The sequence below is a fragment of the Triturus cristatus genome, chromosome 12 (genome assembly GCF_964204655.1).
Source record: "Triturus cristatus chromosome 12, aTriCri1.1, whole genome shotgun sequence".
NCBI classification, from domain to species: Eukaryota; Metazoa; Chordata; class Amphibia; order Caudata; family Salamandridae; genus Triturus; species Triturus cristatus.
The window spans coordinates 452,786,998-452,803,928 of record NC_140595.1 but is presented as its reverse complement, the minus strand read 5'-3'; positions in this window follow the sequence as shown (position 1 = coordinate 452,803,928).

Here is a 16,931-nt window from a genome sequence, read left to right as displayed (position 1 = left end):
CTCTTTTGACTTTTCTGCCTCATTAGGGACAAACTGCCTCGCAGACTTGCCCGGGGCAGATTGAACTACTGCCGCAAAGCCACGGGTGCAGCTTGTGACCCAAAAGGGAGTCCCTGGTGCTGTTAGTAAACTACGAAGAAGAGGATTTCCAGAGATCCCCGAGTTAGGGGCCAATTACGATCTCGCTAGGAAAACCCTCTGTACAACTCTGATCCGGAGGGCTTTCCTAGCGGCTCGCGCTGTGCAAGTCCGACTGAACGAGTATGATGCAGCCATATGCTGATGAACTCAGTTCGCTCGGACTCCCATTGAACTCTATGGGAGCCTGTGCACTGATGCGTACACAGGCTCCCATAGCAAAAAAGGGGTGGGTGGGGAAAAGCGTACACCCTGTGGCCGGCACCCTTGTTACCCACCACATTGTGCATGCTTGGAACGGGGGGACCCCTGCACAGCCCCTCGCTACCGATTCGGAGGGCTCCGGGTGAAGGGGGTCCTGCTATGGCCCCCCAAAGTCTGATTCCGACAGCCTTTTCATCTCGCTGACACCGAGTCGATACAGCTGTCTGAATCATGCATTGTACTTGCTCGTTCAGAATCCGCCTCCATTGCACGACACAATTCAGCTCCGAATGAGTCGGACGGACAGGATCTGGTTCGGAAACGATTCGGTCGACCCAGGTGAGGTCATCGCATCGTACTTGGTCGTTCGGAACAGGGGACGACTCGGTCAGAAACATAGGCTCTGAATCAGGTTTGCTCATTCAGGAACCGGTCTGGAGGCCTTCCTAGCGAGATCATAATCGGCTCCTAAGCCTAACACCTCACTAAAACAGTACTTAATATGAAGCATCACATCCATAATACCTACACCAGGGAATTGGGATTTGGATCCACAGGGACAGAATCTCAAACCACTTCCTCTGATTGCTTGATGAACTGCTCAGCCAGTCAGGAAAGGAAAGGGCCCGCAAGTGAACCTATTGAGTGTGACACTGGTCAGGGAAAGGCGCTTACGAATACCATGGAGGTCAAAGAAAATGATCCTCTAGACTCTAATGCATTACAGTGTAGTCTTAATCTCCAGCCTAAATCCACTGTTACTTATGCGACAAATGAAGTGGGGCAAGGATTGCAAAAAAATGGCTCCCTGGGGCCAAGACACATCAAGTATTTCCCTTGATTGTGTTGGCTGGGCTGAAAGAGCAACAGAAAGATGATGCACATTCGACACCAGAGGACAGTGTGCTCAAAAAGAATCAGGCTAGGCACAGTTAAGCCTCTGATGTACAGAACTGTATGACATATTTACAACAGAGATCAGTCTCCTCTCCTCACTTTTACCTATAACATGCTGATTCCCACGATTGCCTATGTTGTGGTGAAGTCTGCAAAGTACTCATGTGACAGTGCTACAGATAGCGCCGCTAGTATTACAGCTACTAAGTCTAATTCATAACAATATGCAACAGCTCACTGCCCGCATCTCTGAGGTGGAACAGCGTGTCTTAAATATAGGAGATGCCAGGATTCGTCAGTATTCATCTACCAACAAGCATCAGGCTGAGTTGATTGATCGTTACATTAAAATCTGTGGTACTGAGAACAGATCACACCGCCTCTAATTTAAGATTTACTGGAATACCTGAAGGATGTGAAAATGGACAGACACCTGACAGTCTCATTTCAGATCTCATTCTTAACCAGGTCTACCCTGAAGCAGTGGGCCAAAATTTGGACCTTACCATCACGCGGGCACATCGTGTTCCTGCGGTCCAAGCCGCTAATGCCAAAGATCCATGGACTATGCTTGTTAATTTGGTACATTTTCATATCAAGGATCGCATTCTCTCCAATGCCATAAAGGACAAACTCTATCAGATTCCTGGGGACTTTCCTTTTAAGATTTTTTCCGATATGTCTCAGTTCTCTGCATGGCCCGGGAAGGAATATAAAAAACCTGATTAGTAATTTTCAGAATATCGGTGCCCCAGCAGGCATTGTACTGCAGTCGAGACTACAAGTTCTTTATAAGGGACGATCTCACATTTTCCATTAAGTGTAACAAGCACAAGACTTCTTGCATTCAATTAAGCATCCAGGATGGATGGACGGGAGTGGCAGGGAGGGTGGAAGTAGTCATTAGTTCTGGATAAGAAGAAAAACACTGTTTATATTGTTGCGAATCTCACAGGGTCGAACTTGTTAAAAGGCTTTTTTCTTGGTTACTTGCAGAGATGCCCTGGCTCCCTCTAGCAGTCTCCAGGTTCCATGTCAAGGCACCATTTCAGAGTGTGGGGGAAGGTTCAAGGAGGGAGAAAGGTGGAGGGAAGATACACATTGAGCCTGGGGTGGAGGGCAGCTCCTGCCTTGGAGGGAGCCTAGGACTGGTTGTGCTTCAGAGTTAACAGAAGCAGGGTGGGGGTGTGGGAGATATTGGGTAAGTTGGGGGCATGTGTGGGGTGTTTAGCAGGGGAAAAAAGAAAACATTTTGCAGCAGGTTGTCTGGAATAGACTATCCGTTAGCTATGTCTTGCAGTAAATTGAAAGTCGTCTCTTGTAATATGAACAGCATTAATAATAGATTAAAATGTCAGGGTATATTAGTTTTACTTAGATGTTAAGATGCAAATGTGATATTTATGCAAGGGACACGCTTGAAAGATAAAGCCTGCCAGCCTTGCATGCCAGCATATATTCTAAATTTGTTCTTCGCCTCATTTCAGGCCTCACACCGTGGGGTAGTAATCCTGATCACACGCACAGTCCAATGTGAAATCCAGCGGGTAGTGAGAGTTCCGGGTGGAAGATGGATTTGGGTAAAAGCCAGAATTAGTAATCAAACTTGTAATTTATTAAGCTACTACGGGTCCATTGAGGACCCACCCACACCCCTAAGAGATCTTAATTCCTTATTACAACAGGCTACAGGTTGTCTGATAATAGGGGCAGATTTCAATTCAATTCAAAACTTGTCCCTCACTACATTTTGCTTGAATAAGCATCAGTAAAATTCCATCAAGGTCCTGCAAGCCTTAATTCATAACTTTGCTCTTATAGATCCTTGGTGGAAGCACCATTTGTCTGGGTGATAATACATCTGTTACTCTTAAAGATACGCCACTGCTTTATGGATCGAGTTTTTCATAGTATCACATGCAGTGACATGGGCAAATGCTGCTATTATAACTAACGCTTTTTCCGATCATTCATTAATCTGCCTAGACAATGCACTTGTAGCACCATCATTTCAGAGGTCAAGATGGAGCTTTAACAAAGAGTTACTAGGGCTAGTAACTAAGTGTTGCTAGGGCTGCTCTCTGTCTCTCCTTTCTGCTTTTCCTGCTTTTGCCTTTATTTCTGCTCTTTTTGCTTGATTCTGTTTCTGCCTTTATTCTGTTTCTCTTTGCCTTCTTTCACTTTTTTTGACACCCTCGCCCCTGCCGCTGCAATTCCCCACGGCTCCACCCCCCTCCAGTGACCATGCATTCAACCTTAGCATCATACTGGACTCCTCGCTCACAATGAACTGCCAGACCAAGGCCGTATCCTCATCATGATGCCCCAAAAGACCTTCAGATGGATCCCCACGAAGCAAGAAACACAGTCATCCACTCATTCATCACCAGCAGGCTTGACTAAGGCAACGCTCTCTATGCCGGCATCACCCAGAAACTCCTCAGGAAACTACAGGACATTCAAAACGCTCCAGCAAGACTAGCCCTCAACATCCCCACCGAAGCCATATCACCAAACACGTTTGTGAACTACACTTGCTCCCAGTCAACAAAATAATCACCTTCATGCTCCTCACTAATGCCTACAAAGCCCTCCACAGTGCTGGACCAGCATACCTGAACCACCGCCTTGCATTCCATGTTCCCGACAGACACCTCCGCTCTGCCCGACTAGCCCTTGACTCCATCTCTGGGATCCACAAGACAAGAACCGGAGGAAGATTCTTATCCTTCCTCACCGCCAAGACCTGGAACACCCTGCCCCTCCACCTCAGTCAATCCCTGTCAATGACCCAATTCAAGAAGGATCTCAACACCTGGCTCTTCGACTGAACCCAGATGGGTCAACAGTAGCCCCCTACCAGTCCCCCAGTACCTTGAGACCCTCACGGGTGAACAGCTATGCTATACAAACCCCTGATTGATTGATTATTTGCAGATGACTCCAGGGTTAAACAGACAAGGCAAAGTTTAGAGGAATTTTTAAGTCTCAATTTAGGCTTGGTCTCTGATTTTTCAGCATGGGAAGCCCTAAAACAAAATTTTTGAGACTAGGCTATCTCCTTTCAGGCTTCTCAAAGACAGACAGAAAAGACACAGCGTACTGAACTTCAAACTCGATTGGATGAAGCTACTAAAGTGCATGTGCAGGCTCCCAATAGGAGTATGCAGACAGCCCTAGCTCAACCTACACACAATTTTCAGACGTTCTTTACTTCCAGAGAAATAGTGAGCCATACTTTAGATCTTCAGAAAATGTATGAGGAAAATAAGTCTATATGTACATTTTCAGCTTGGTCAACCAAATGGAGGGCCATTGCTAATTTTATCAAGATGAATCCCGATCCTGTGACCAATGTGATGCGATCACAACCTTCTGATGTGGCTCAGATGTTTTTTAGAGATCACCATTCCAGATTATACACTGAATTTCATAGCCACTCAGGTCATCGAGGATTGGTTGAGATATTAATATTCCAGTGCTGTCGGCGAAACAAATTGAAACTATGACTTCTCCAGTAATGCCAAAGTTAGTAGTAAGGACAGTATACAAGTGGAGGTTTACAAGCTGTTTTCTTCGCAGATAGCACAATTTTTTGTTCGACGTTTTAATCAGACTTTACAGGGGTGTCCTATAAAAGGCACCTTTACCGAGTCAGTTGTTGCCAGCTTTTTAAATAAAGATTAGTCAGCGATGGACCTAAATTCATACCATCCCATAACTGTTCTCTAGTGATTATAAGCTGTTCAATAAGATTATTGCCAACAGGCTATCATCTGCAGCCCAGTCAGTAATGCACATGGAGCAAAATGAATTCCTCCCTGGGCGGAATATTTCCTCAAGCAGGAACTTTATGATGCAAGCGATAGATTTCTATTCCAATCATAGTATTAAGGCGGCCGTTATAATGCTTGATGCGGAAAAAGGCTTTGATTTAGTAGAATGGGAAGTTTTATATGTAATCTTTTATAGGTTTGCATTTCCACTTAGTTTTACACGATTACTGAAAGCATTTTACTCTGAGGCTAAAGTCAATATAATAAGCAATAATATTTCAGCCAGAGAGCTACCTTTCAGATGGGGCACTCGTCAAGGGTGCCCGATGTCTCCCATTCTGTTTGTGTAGAGCCGTTAGCCTGTATCATCCACCAAGATCAGAGCATTAGCCCCCCCGTTTTGGGAGCATCGAAGCTTAAATTATATGCCGATGATATGGTGCTCTATCTAGCCCCAAATAAAGTAAATATATAGTGCGTTAGACAAAATCTCAGCAATCGGCGGTTATAAGATTAACCAAAGTCTAGAGCCCTATTATTTAACTGTTCCTCTGATATTCTCCCTGCTACTATGCGTGCAACGTTTCATGCAGGGCGCCCCATTGGATACTTGGGCATTAAGGTAACCTCAAATTTCAATGATTTATTTGCTCTTAATTATGATTTGATATTAACCAAGGTTTGTGCTTTACTTAAACAATGGGAATAACTCCCATTAACAACTATAGGATGAATTTCGCTTATCAAAAGGAATGTGCAACCTCTGCTTTTATATGTCTTTTCTAATGTAGTGATTAAAATACCTAAATCTATTTTTTAAGCTGTTCATACATAAATGTGCATCTGCATCTGGCAAAGGAAAAACCCACAGGTAAAATTACAGACGCTCTGATTAACGCATGAGGAAGGTGGCCTGGTGGTCCACTGTTTTAAAATGTATTTTCAAGCGGCCCTTTTAAATTGGCTGACCTCTGAATCTAAAAGGTTGATCAATGATGATAATTACTGTTTGAATATTATGCTAAAAGCTGCCAGAATTGATATTTTTTCCTTTTTACAGATCCCCAGATTACCAAAAAGAACGAGATATAAGACCCCCCCTGAATACTTGTCTACCGTTTCAATCTGATCTGGCAAGAATATGAACTTTCACGCTGGAACCCATAAATAGAATTCGACTCTTATTCAGGGTTGGGTCTAAGTCTCGGTTGGTGTATACCGCTGGGCGACTTTGGGCTTTTGAGAGGCTTAAGGATTTTTTGGGCAACAATCAATTTAATACATGGCCAACATTAAGGCAAAATAATGTACTGATCAGTCCTACACTTTATTTTTTAGTTATACCCAGATACAGTCTTTTTGCTCTGGCTATTTGTTGGACATAAATGAGATAATGAACAAAGTCTGTCGGGTCTATTTTATTTCCCATCTAATAGGAGTTGGAAATTGGTATTGAGTTCTACTCCAAAACATAGGTCTAAAATTGTTATCTGACCATGTAAGCCAAGTTGCTTCTCCCACTGGCTCCGAAACAACTCTAGCGTAATGGTATAATTATAATCAGTACAGTAGTAAAGCTATTTATCCGGCTAATTTCAAAAGAATGGCTTTTTACTGTAAAAGGAAGATATACTATAGACCAGATTACATCAAAAAGATGTACGGTGGGGTTGCATCAACATGTTTCAGATGTGAGTCAGAAGCTGGGAATTGGCTCCATATGATATTTACTTGTCCCAGATTGTGTACATTCTGGACCAATATTTTTAATGAGATTGGGAATTGAATGGGGCAAGAAATCACTCACAATCCGCCTGGAGCGCTTTTTGGTTTTCCAACATAAAAACCGCTTTGTTTTTATAGCTACCTTAGTGGCAAAGTCTCTCATTTTAGCGAATTGGAAGTCAGTAGCTAACTTATACCTAGGGCGTAATAAAATGTGTAAAGTCAAAAGCCATGAGAACTTCTATGCATAAAGAGTGGGTGCTAATAAGAGGTTTAAGAAAAATTGGCAGAATCGGGAAAATGGGGAAGATAGCGGGTACCAGGCTCTACCAGACAACTGTGAGTTATCTCTGATCTTTTTTTTTATATTAAGAGATACATAATAATTGTTATTTGGTCCTCTTTTATTACAAATGTTTTACATGTACCACAGGCAGACCTGTCAGGCAGAATGTTACACTATTGTGCCAACAGGATGAATATAGACCCCACCCTTAATTTACTGCTGAGGTCAGAATGTTATCCCTGCTCCTTAAGGTTGATCAGTCAATCAAACTGACCAATTATCTAGCTCCTGCAAGGAAGTTTACACCTCAGCCACACTTCATTCAGGTGAAGTACAGGCTAACCATCTGTCAGAGTTTGATGCTAATTAGCATCCTGAAGGATCAGCTATTTAAAAGGTAACTTTCTACAATTTACTTTTAGTTAATATTTATTAAAGTCAGACTTCACCAGTAAATTGGATTTTTAATAACTATTATAAAAAGTGATTGAATTATTTTTCCAACAAGTCCCATTCCTGGGATAGCCTATTACTAACTTAAGCTGTGTTCTGGTTTTCTACATAGGTTAGCTAAGTCCACCACAGTGAAAATAGCTTTTGGGGCCTTGTCACTGTGGGTTCATGGTGATATTATTTTCTACATATTCTACTTTTAAATACCATGCACCCTGCCTTGTGGGCTACAACGCCTACATGGGGTGACTTACTAACATTTCAAAGGGAGGTCTTTACCTGTCAAAGATGTTATTTTGACAGGTTTCCCTGCAAGGTTTACACTGCAACAGCCAGTCTACAATGGGTAGGCCCAAAGCTGTGTTTCCAGTTCCATTGGCGTGGATGGCGCATTGGTGCTGAAGTCCACAAGTAAAAGACACACAATTGATGAACGGAATGCAGAACAAATCAAAACCATTACCCCCAGTCAAGAGATCTGGGTTAAATCCATCATTCTTTTGCTCACTATGCCACCCCAGTTTAGACTTGGCCATATGCAAATCAGTCTAAGACCCTGAGCCTCATGGGAACAGCCCAACCCGAACTGCCAAGCCAGGTCCTCCCTGGACCAGAAACAAGCATCCTAGGATTGGTTTTGGGGTTTCACCCCTCATCAGCCAGGATAGCTTGATTCCATTGGCACAGTGAGCCCAGGACCCACGTCTGGGCATATCTGGCGTACTTAAGGCGAGAAAGCAAAAGACACATAATTGATGGACGGAATGCAGAACAAATCAAATCATTCACCCCCAGTCAAGAGATCTGGGTTAAATCCATCATTCTTTTGCTCACTATACCACCCCAGTTTTGACCTGGCCATATGCAAATCAGTCTTGACCCTGTGCCTCATGGGAACAGTCCAACCCAAAATGCCAAGCCAGGTCATCCCTGGACTGGAAACAAGCATCATAGGACTGGTTTTGGGGTTTAACCCCTCATCAGCCAGGATAACTTGATTCCAGTGGCACAGTGAGCCCAGGACCCACGTCTGGGCATATATGGGGTACTTAGGGCAAGAAAGCAGAAGACACACAATTGATGGACGGAATGCAGAACAAATCAAAACATCACCCCCAGTCAAGAGATCTGGGTTAAATCCATCATTCTTTTGCTCACTATGCCACCCCAGTTTAGACTTGGCCATATGCAAATCAGTCTAAGACCCTGTGCCTCATGGGAACAGTCCAACCCGAACTGCCAAGCCAGGTCCTCCCTGGACCGGAAACAAGCATCCTAGGACTGGTTTTGGGGTTTCACCCCTCATCAGCAATGATAGTTTGATTCCATTGGCACAGTGAGCCCAGGACCCACGTCTGGGCATATCTAGCGTACTTAAGGCGAGAAAGCAAAAGACTCATAATTGTTGGACGGAATGCAGAACAAATCAAATCATTCACCCCCAGTCAAGAGATCTGGGTTAAATCCATAATTCTTTTGCTCACTATGCCACCCCTCCACCTCAGTCAATCCCTGTCAATGACCCAATTCAAGAAGGATCTCAACACCTGGCTCTTCGACTGAACCCAGATGGGTCAGCAGTAGCCCCCTACCAGTCCCCCAGTACCTTGAGACCCTCACGGGTGAACAGCTATGCTATACAAACCCCTGATTGATTGATTACTTGCAGATGACTCCAGGGTTAAACAGACAAGGCAAAGTTTAGAGGAATTTTTAAGTCTCAATTTAGGCTTGGTCTCTGATTTTTGAGCATGGGAAGCCCTAAAACAAAATTTTTGAGACTAGGCTATCTCCTTTCAGGCTTCTCAAAGACAGACAGAAAAGACACAGCGTACTGAACTTCAAACTCGATTGGATGAAGCTACTAAAGTGCATGTGCAGGCTCCCAATAGGAGTATGCAGACAGCCCTAGCTCAACCTACACACAATTTTCAAACGTTCTTTACTTCCAGAGAAATAGTGAGCCATACTTTATATCTTCAGAAAATGTATGAGGAAAATAAGTCTATATGTACATTTTGAGCTTGGTCAACCAAATGGAGGGCCATTGCTAATTTTATCAAGATGAATCCCGATCCTGTGACCAATGTGATGCGATCACAACCTTCTGATGTGGCTCAGATGTTTAGAGATCACCATTCCAGATTATACACTGAATTTCATAGCCACTCAGGTCATCGAGGATTGGTTGAGATATTAATATTCCAGTGCTGTCGGCGAAACAAATTGAAACTATGACTTCTCCAGTAATGCCAAAGTTAGTAGTAAGGACAGCATACAAGTGGAGGTTTACAAGCTGTTTTCTTCGCAGCTAGCACAATTTTTTGTTCGACGTTTTAATCAGACTTTACAGGGGTGTCCTATAAAAGGCACCTTTACCGAGTCAGTTGTTGCCAGCTTTTTAAATAAAGATTAGTCAGCGATGGACCTAAATTTATACCATCCCATAACTGTTCTCTAGTGATTATAAGCTTTTCAATAAGATTATTTCCAACAGGCTATCATCTCCAGCCCAGTCAGTAATGCACATGGAGCAAAATGAATTCCTCCCTGGGCGGAATATTTCCTCAAGCAGGAACTTTATGATACAAGCGATAGATTTCTATTCCAATCATAGTATTAAGGCGGCCGTTATAATGCTTGATGCGGAAAAAGACTTTGATTTAGTAGAATGGGAAGTTTTATATGTAATCTTTTATAGGTTTGCATTTCCACTTAGTTTTACACGATTACTGAAAGCATTTTACTCTGAGGCTAAAGTCAATATAATAAGCAATAATATTTCAGCCAGAGAGCTACCTTTCAGATGGGGCACTCGTCAAGGGTGCCCGCTGTCTCCCATTCTGTTTGTGTAGAGCCGTTAGCCTGTATCATCCACCAAGATCAGAGCATTAGCCCCCCCGTTTTGGGAGCATCGAAGCTTAAATTATGTGCCGATGATATGGTGCTCTATCTAGCCCCAAATAAAGTAAATATATAGTGCGTTAGACAAAATCTCAGCAATCGGCGGTTATAAGATTAACCAAAGTCTAGAGCCCTATTATTTAACTGTTCCTCTGATATTCTCCCTGCTACTATGCGTGCAACGTTTCATGCAGGGCGCCCCATTGGATACTTGGGCATTAAGGTAACCTCAAATTTCAATGATTTATTTGCTCTTAATTATGATTTGATATTAACCAAGGTTTGTGCTTTACTTAAACAATGGGAATAACTCCCATTAACAACTATAGGATGAATTTCGCTTATCAAAAGGAATGTGCAACCTCTGCTTTTATATGCCTTTTCTAATGTAGTGATTAAAATACCTAAATCTATTTTTTAAGCTGTTCATACATAAATTTGCATCTGCATCTGGCAAAGGAAAAACCCACAGGTAAAATTACAGACGCTCTGATTAACGCATGAGGAAGGTGGCCTGGTGGTCCACTGTTTTAAAATGTATTTTCAAGCGGCCCTTTTAAATTGGCTGACCTCTGAATCTAAAAGGTTGATCAATGATGATAATTACTGTTTGAATATTATGCTAAAAGTTGCCAGAATTGATATTTTTTCCTTTTTACAGATCCCCAGATTACCAAAAAGAACGAGATATAAGACCCCCCCTGAATACTTGGGGCGTAATAAAATGTGTAAAGTCAAAAGCCATGAGAACTTCTATGCATAAAGAGTGGGTGCTAATAAGAGGTTTAAGAAAAATTGGCAGAATCGGGAAAATGGGGAAGATAGCGGGTACCAGGCTCTACCAGACAACTGTGAGTTATCTCTGATCTTTTTTTTTATATTAAGAGATACATAACAATTGTTATTTGGTCCTCTTTTATTACAAATGTTTTACATGTACCACAGGCAGACCTGTCAGGCAGAATGTTACACTATTGTGCCAACAGGATGAATATAGACCCCACCCTTAATTTACTGCTGAGGTCAGAATGTTATCCCTGCTCCTTAAGGTTGATCAGTCAATCAAACTGACCAATTATCTAGCTCCTGCAAGGAAGTTTACACCTTAGCCACACTTCATTCAGGTGAAGTACAGACTAACCATCTGTCAGAGTTTGATGCTAATTAGCATCCTGAAGGATCAGCTATTTAAAAGGTAACTTTCTACAATTTACTTTTAGTTAATATTTATTAAAGTCAGACTTCACCAGTAAATTGGATTTTTAATAACTATTATAAAAAGTGATTGAATTATTTTTCCAACAAGTCCCATTCCTGGGATAGCCTATTACTAACTTAAGCTGTGATCTGGTTTTCTACATAGGTTAGCTAAGCCCACCACAGTGAAAATAGCTTTTGGGGCCTTGTCACTGTGGGTTCATGGTGACACTATTTTCTACATATTCTACTTTTAAATACCATGCACCCTGCCTTGTGGGCTACAACGCCTACATGGGGTGACTTACTAACATTTCAAAGGGAGGTCTTTACCTGTCAAAAGATGTTATTTTGACAGGTTGCCCTGCAAGGTTTACACTGCAACAGCCAGTCTACAATGGGTAGGCCCAAAGCTGTGTTTCCAGTTCCATTGGCGTGGATGGCGCATTGGTGCTGAAGTCCACAAGTAAAAGACACACAATTGATGAACGGAATGCAGAACAAATCAAAACCATCACCCCCAGTCAAGAGATCTGGGTTAAATCCATCATTCTTTTGCTCACTATGCCACCCCAGTTTAGACTTGGCCATATGCAAATCAGTCTAAGACCCTGAGCCTCATGGGAACAGCCCAACCCGAACTGCCAAGCCAGGTCCTCCCTGGACCAGAAACAAGCATCCTAGGATTGGTTTTGGGGTTTCACCCCTCATCAGCCAGGATAGCTTGATTCCATTGGCACAGTGAGCCCAGGACCCACGTCTGGGCATATCTGGCGTACTTAAGGCGAGAAAGCAAAAGACACATAATTGATGGACGGAATGCAGAACAAATCAAATCATTCACCCCCAGTCAAGAGATCTGGGTTAAATCCATCATTCTTTTGCTCACTATACCACCCCAGTTTAGACCTGGCCATATGCAAATCAGTCTTGACCCTGTGCCTCATGGGAACAGTCCAACCCAAAATGCCAAGCCAGGTCATCCCTGGACTGGAAACAAGCATCATAGGACTGGTTTTGGGGTTTCACCCCTCATCAGCCAGGATAGCTTGATTCCAGTGGCACAGTGAGCCCAGGACCCACGTCTGGGCATATCTGGGGCACTTAGGGCAAGAAAGCAAAAGACACACAATTGATGGACGGAATGCAGAACAAATCAAAACATCACCCCCCAGTCAAGAGATCTGGGTTAAATCCATCATTCTTTTGCTCACTATGCCACCCCAGTTTAGACTTGGCCATATGCAAATCAGTTTAAGACCCTGTGCCTCATGGGAACAGTCCAACCCGAACTGCCAAGCCAGGTCCTCCCTGGACCGGAAACAAGCATCCTAGGACTGGTTTTGGGGTTTCACCCCTCATCAGCCAGGATAGTTTGATTCCATTGGCACAGTGAGCCCAGGACCCACGTCTGGGCATATCTGGCGTACTGAAGGCAAGAAAGCAAAAGACACATAATTGTTGGACGGAATGCAGAACAAATCAAATCATTCACCCCCAGTCAAGAGATCTGGGTTAAATCCATAATTCTTTTGCTCACTATGCCACCCCAGTTTAGACCTGGCCATATGCAAATCAGTCTTGACCCTGTGCCTCATGGGAACAGTCCAGCCTGAACTGCCAAGCCAGGTCCACCCTGGACTGGAAACAAGCATCCTATGACCGGTTTCGGGGTTTCACCCCTCATCAGCCAGGACAGCTTGATTCCAGTGGCACTGTGAGCCCAGGACCCACGTCTGGGCATATCTGGCGCACTGAGGGCGAGAAAGCAAAAGACACACAATTGATGGACGGAATGCAGAACAAATTAAAACATTAACCCCCAGTCAAGAGATCTGGGTTAAATCCATCATTCTTTTGCTCACTATGCCACCCCAGTTTTGGCCTTGCCATATGCAAATCAGTCTTGACCCTGTGCCTCATGGGAACAGTCCAGCCCGAACTGCCAAGCCAGGTCATCCCTGGACCGGAAACAAGCATCCTAGGACAGGTTTTGAGGGTTTGTGGGATCACCCCTCATCAGCAAGGATAGCTTGATTCCAGTGGCACAGTGAGCCCAGGGCCCATGTCCGAGATCTGCGGCGTACTCCAGGTATCCTCCCTCAGCCCGACACTGTTCAACATTTACATGGCCCTGCTCGCACACTCGATACTCTCCCTCACCACGGACCCCATCACTACCAAAGTTAACCTCCACGAAGGAATGAAGGTCGTCACCGATTGGATGAAGATCAGCCGTCTGAAGCTGAACTCGGACAAGATGGAGGTCCTCATCCTCGGCTCCAACCCTTCAGCCTGGGACGACTCCTGGGGGCCGATGGCACTGGGGGCAGCCCCGACACCCACCGACCACGCCCGCAGCCTGGGAATCATCCTCGACTCAACGCTCTCAATGACTAAGCAAGTCAACGCTGTTTCCTCCTCCTGCTTCAACACCCTCCACATGCTCCACAAGATCTACAGATGAATCCCGACAGATACAAAAAAGACAGTCACCCAGAGCCTCGTCAGCAGCAGACCCGACTACAGTAACTCCCTCTACGCGGGAGCCCCGACCAAGCTCATCAAACGACTACAACGCATCCAAAACACTTTGGCATAACTGATCCTTGACGTACAATGACACAGCCACATCACCCCCCACTTGAGAAACCTGCCCTGGCTCCCCATCAGCAAGAGGATATCCTTCAAGCTCCTCATCCATGCACGCAAAGCACTCCACAAGACCGGCCCAGCCTACCTCAACAGACGGCTCTCCTTCTACATCCCCAACCGTCAGCTGTGCTCCGCCGACCTCTCACTCGTTACCGTCCCGCGCATCCGAAAAACAACCACCGGCAGGAGATCCTTCTCCTACCTCGCCGCCAAGACATGGAACACCCTCCCACTGAGCATACGACAGACCCAAGACCTGTAGACCTTCAGGAGGATGCTCAAGACCTGGCTGTTCGATCAGTAGCGGCACCCCCCCACAACGCCTTGAGACCCTCGCGGGTATGTAGTGCGCTTTACAAATTAATAATTAATTGATTGATTGGGCATATCTGGCGCACTTTGGGCGAGAAAGCAAAAGACGCATAATTGTTGGACGGAATGCAGAACAAATCAAATCATTCACCCCCAGTCAAGAGATCTGGGTTAAATCCATCATTCTTTTGCTCACTATACCACCCCAGTTTAGACCTGGCCATATGCAAATCAGTCTTGACCATGTGCCTCATGGGAACAGTCCAAGCCGAACTGCCAAGCCAGGTCCTCCCTGGACCGGAAACAAGCATCCTAGGACGGGTTTGGGGGTTTCACCCCTCTTCAGCCAGGATAGCTTGATTCCAGTGGCATGGAGAGCATGGGACCCACATTTGGGCATACCTGTCCCACTCGGGGTGACAAATGCAAAAACACCAGTTGATGGACAGAATGCAGAACAATGTCATACATTCACCCCAGTACAGAGATATGGGCCCAAATCCATCGTTTTTTTGCTCACCATGCCATTCCAGTTTGAACCCAGCCATATGCAAATCAGTCTGACCCTGTGCCTCATGGGAACAGTCCAGCCCGAACTGCCAAGCCAGGTCCTCCCTGGAACGGAAACAAGCATCCTAGGACCGGTTTCGGGGTTTCACCCCTCATCAGCCAGGATAGCTTGATTCCAGTGGCACAGTGAGCCCAGGACCCACTTCTGGGCATATCTGGGGCACTTAGGGCGAGAGAGCAAAATACACACAATTGATGGACAGAATGCAGAACAAATCAAAAGATTCACCCCCAGTTAAGAGATGTGGGTTAAATCCATCATTCTTTTGCTCACTATGCCACCCCAGTTTGGACCTGGCCATATGCAAATCAGTCTTGACACTGTGCCTCATGGGAACAGACCAGACCGAACTGCCAAGTTAGGTCCTCCCTGGACCGGAAACAAGCATCCTAGGACAGGTTTCGGGGTTTCACCCCTCATCAGCCAGGATAGCTTGATTCCAGTGTCACAGTAAGCCCAGGACCCACGTCTGGACATATCTGGCGCACTTTGGGCGAGAAAGCAAAAGCCACACAACAGATGGACGGAATGCAGAACAAATCAAAACATTCACCCCCGGTCAAGAGATCTGAGTTAACTCTATCATCATTTTGCTCACTATGCCACCCCAATTTAGACCTGGCCATATGCAAATCAGTCTTGACCCTGTGCCTCATGGGAACATTCCAGCCCGAACTGCCAAGCCAGGTCCTCCCTGGACCAGAAGCAAGCATCCTTGGACCGGTTTTGTGGATTCACCCCTCATCAGCCAGGATAGCTTGATTCCAGTGGCACAGTGAGCCCTGGACCCACGTCTGGGCATATCTTGCGCACAAGTAGCATGTAACTTTCCATGCCATGGGTGTATTTCTGCACCATATACTATGGCATTATAGCAAAGTAAAATATGCCAATCGGGTATTATGCCAAGTTCAACATGTTTTAGGTGTCAGAGCACATACACTGGGTACTGGAAAGCAGTGTCCCAGAGTTAGTGTTTAAAATTATGAGACAGTGAGTCAATAAAAATGAAAAACTGGGTTGCACACCTAAAAAGTGGTGACTTTGAAATGCTTATCCTTTATTAGATTTCAACAGGTCAATCTTGCCAGAATGTAACAGGGGACATGTTTACAGTATTCACAGTACAATATGACAGGTTGAAATGATTGACTCTCCGTCTGCAGGATGAGGGTTCAGGCCCTGCTGTTATGGTGGTGAAGTGACTCCTTAAGGGTTGGTTTACTTGAATGCTATATATGACCCAGATATGTCATGGAGCCACATGTGACCTAATTGTTGAGATCTCCGACCATTTATTTTCATGTTTATTATTTAAGTGTTGATTCTATAGTTATTGGAGTAGTTAGCCTAATTAATGAACTTTCTGTCACTTTTGTAGAGCAACAATAAGTATGCTGTCCTATTGGTGGAAGGTACCTGTGTGGACCCTCTCCTCTCCTTTTCTGTTCTGCCACATTTTGCAGCCTGTTTTTTCTGGTTGTTCTGTGTGGTTTTTACCTATACATGCATGTGCTATACATAGTCGTCTTTTGTTCTGCTGAACTCTCCTTACGTGCTCCAGCCTTGTGCCATGAGTTCACTGAAGCTGTTGTTGATTGTGTGTAAAAGGTCACTTGGTCCTCCCTTTTATTAGGTATGTGCAGGATTGCTAGCTTTGTCAGGTCATGGTTCCAGTCCTGAGGGCATATTAGGTCTTCTGTTCATGGATAGCATTTGTACCTCAAAGCTGTTGTATAGTAGATCTGATGGCTGTGCATCCTTTTGGCTCTTCGACCTGGCATGCGAAGTGATGGATGTAGCTGTGGCCAGA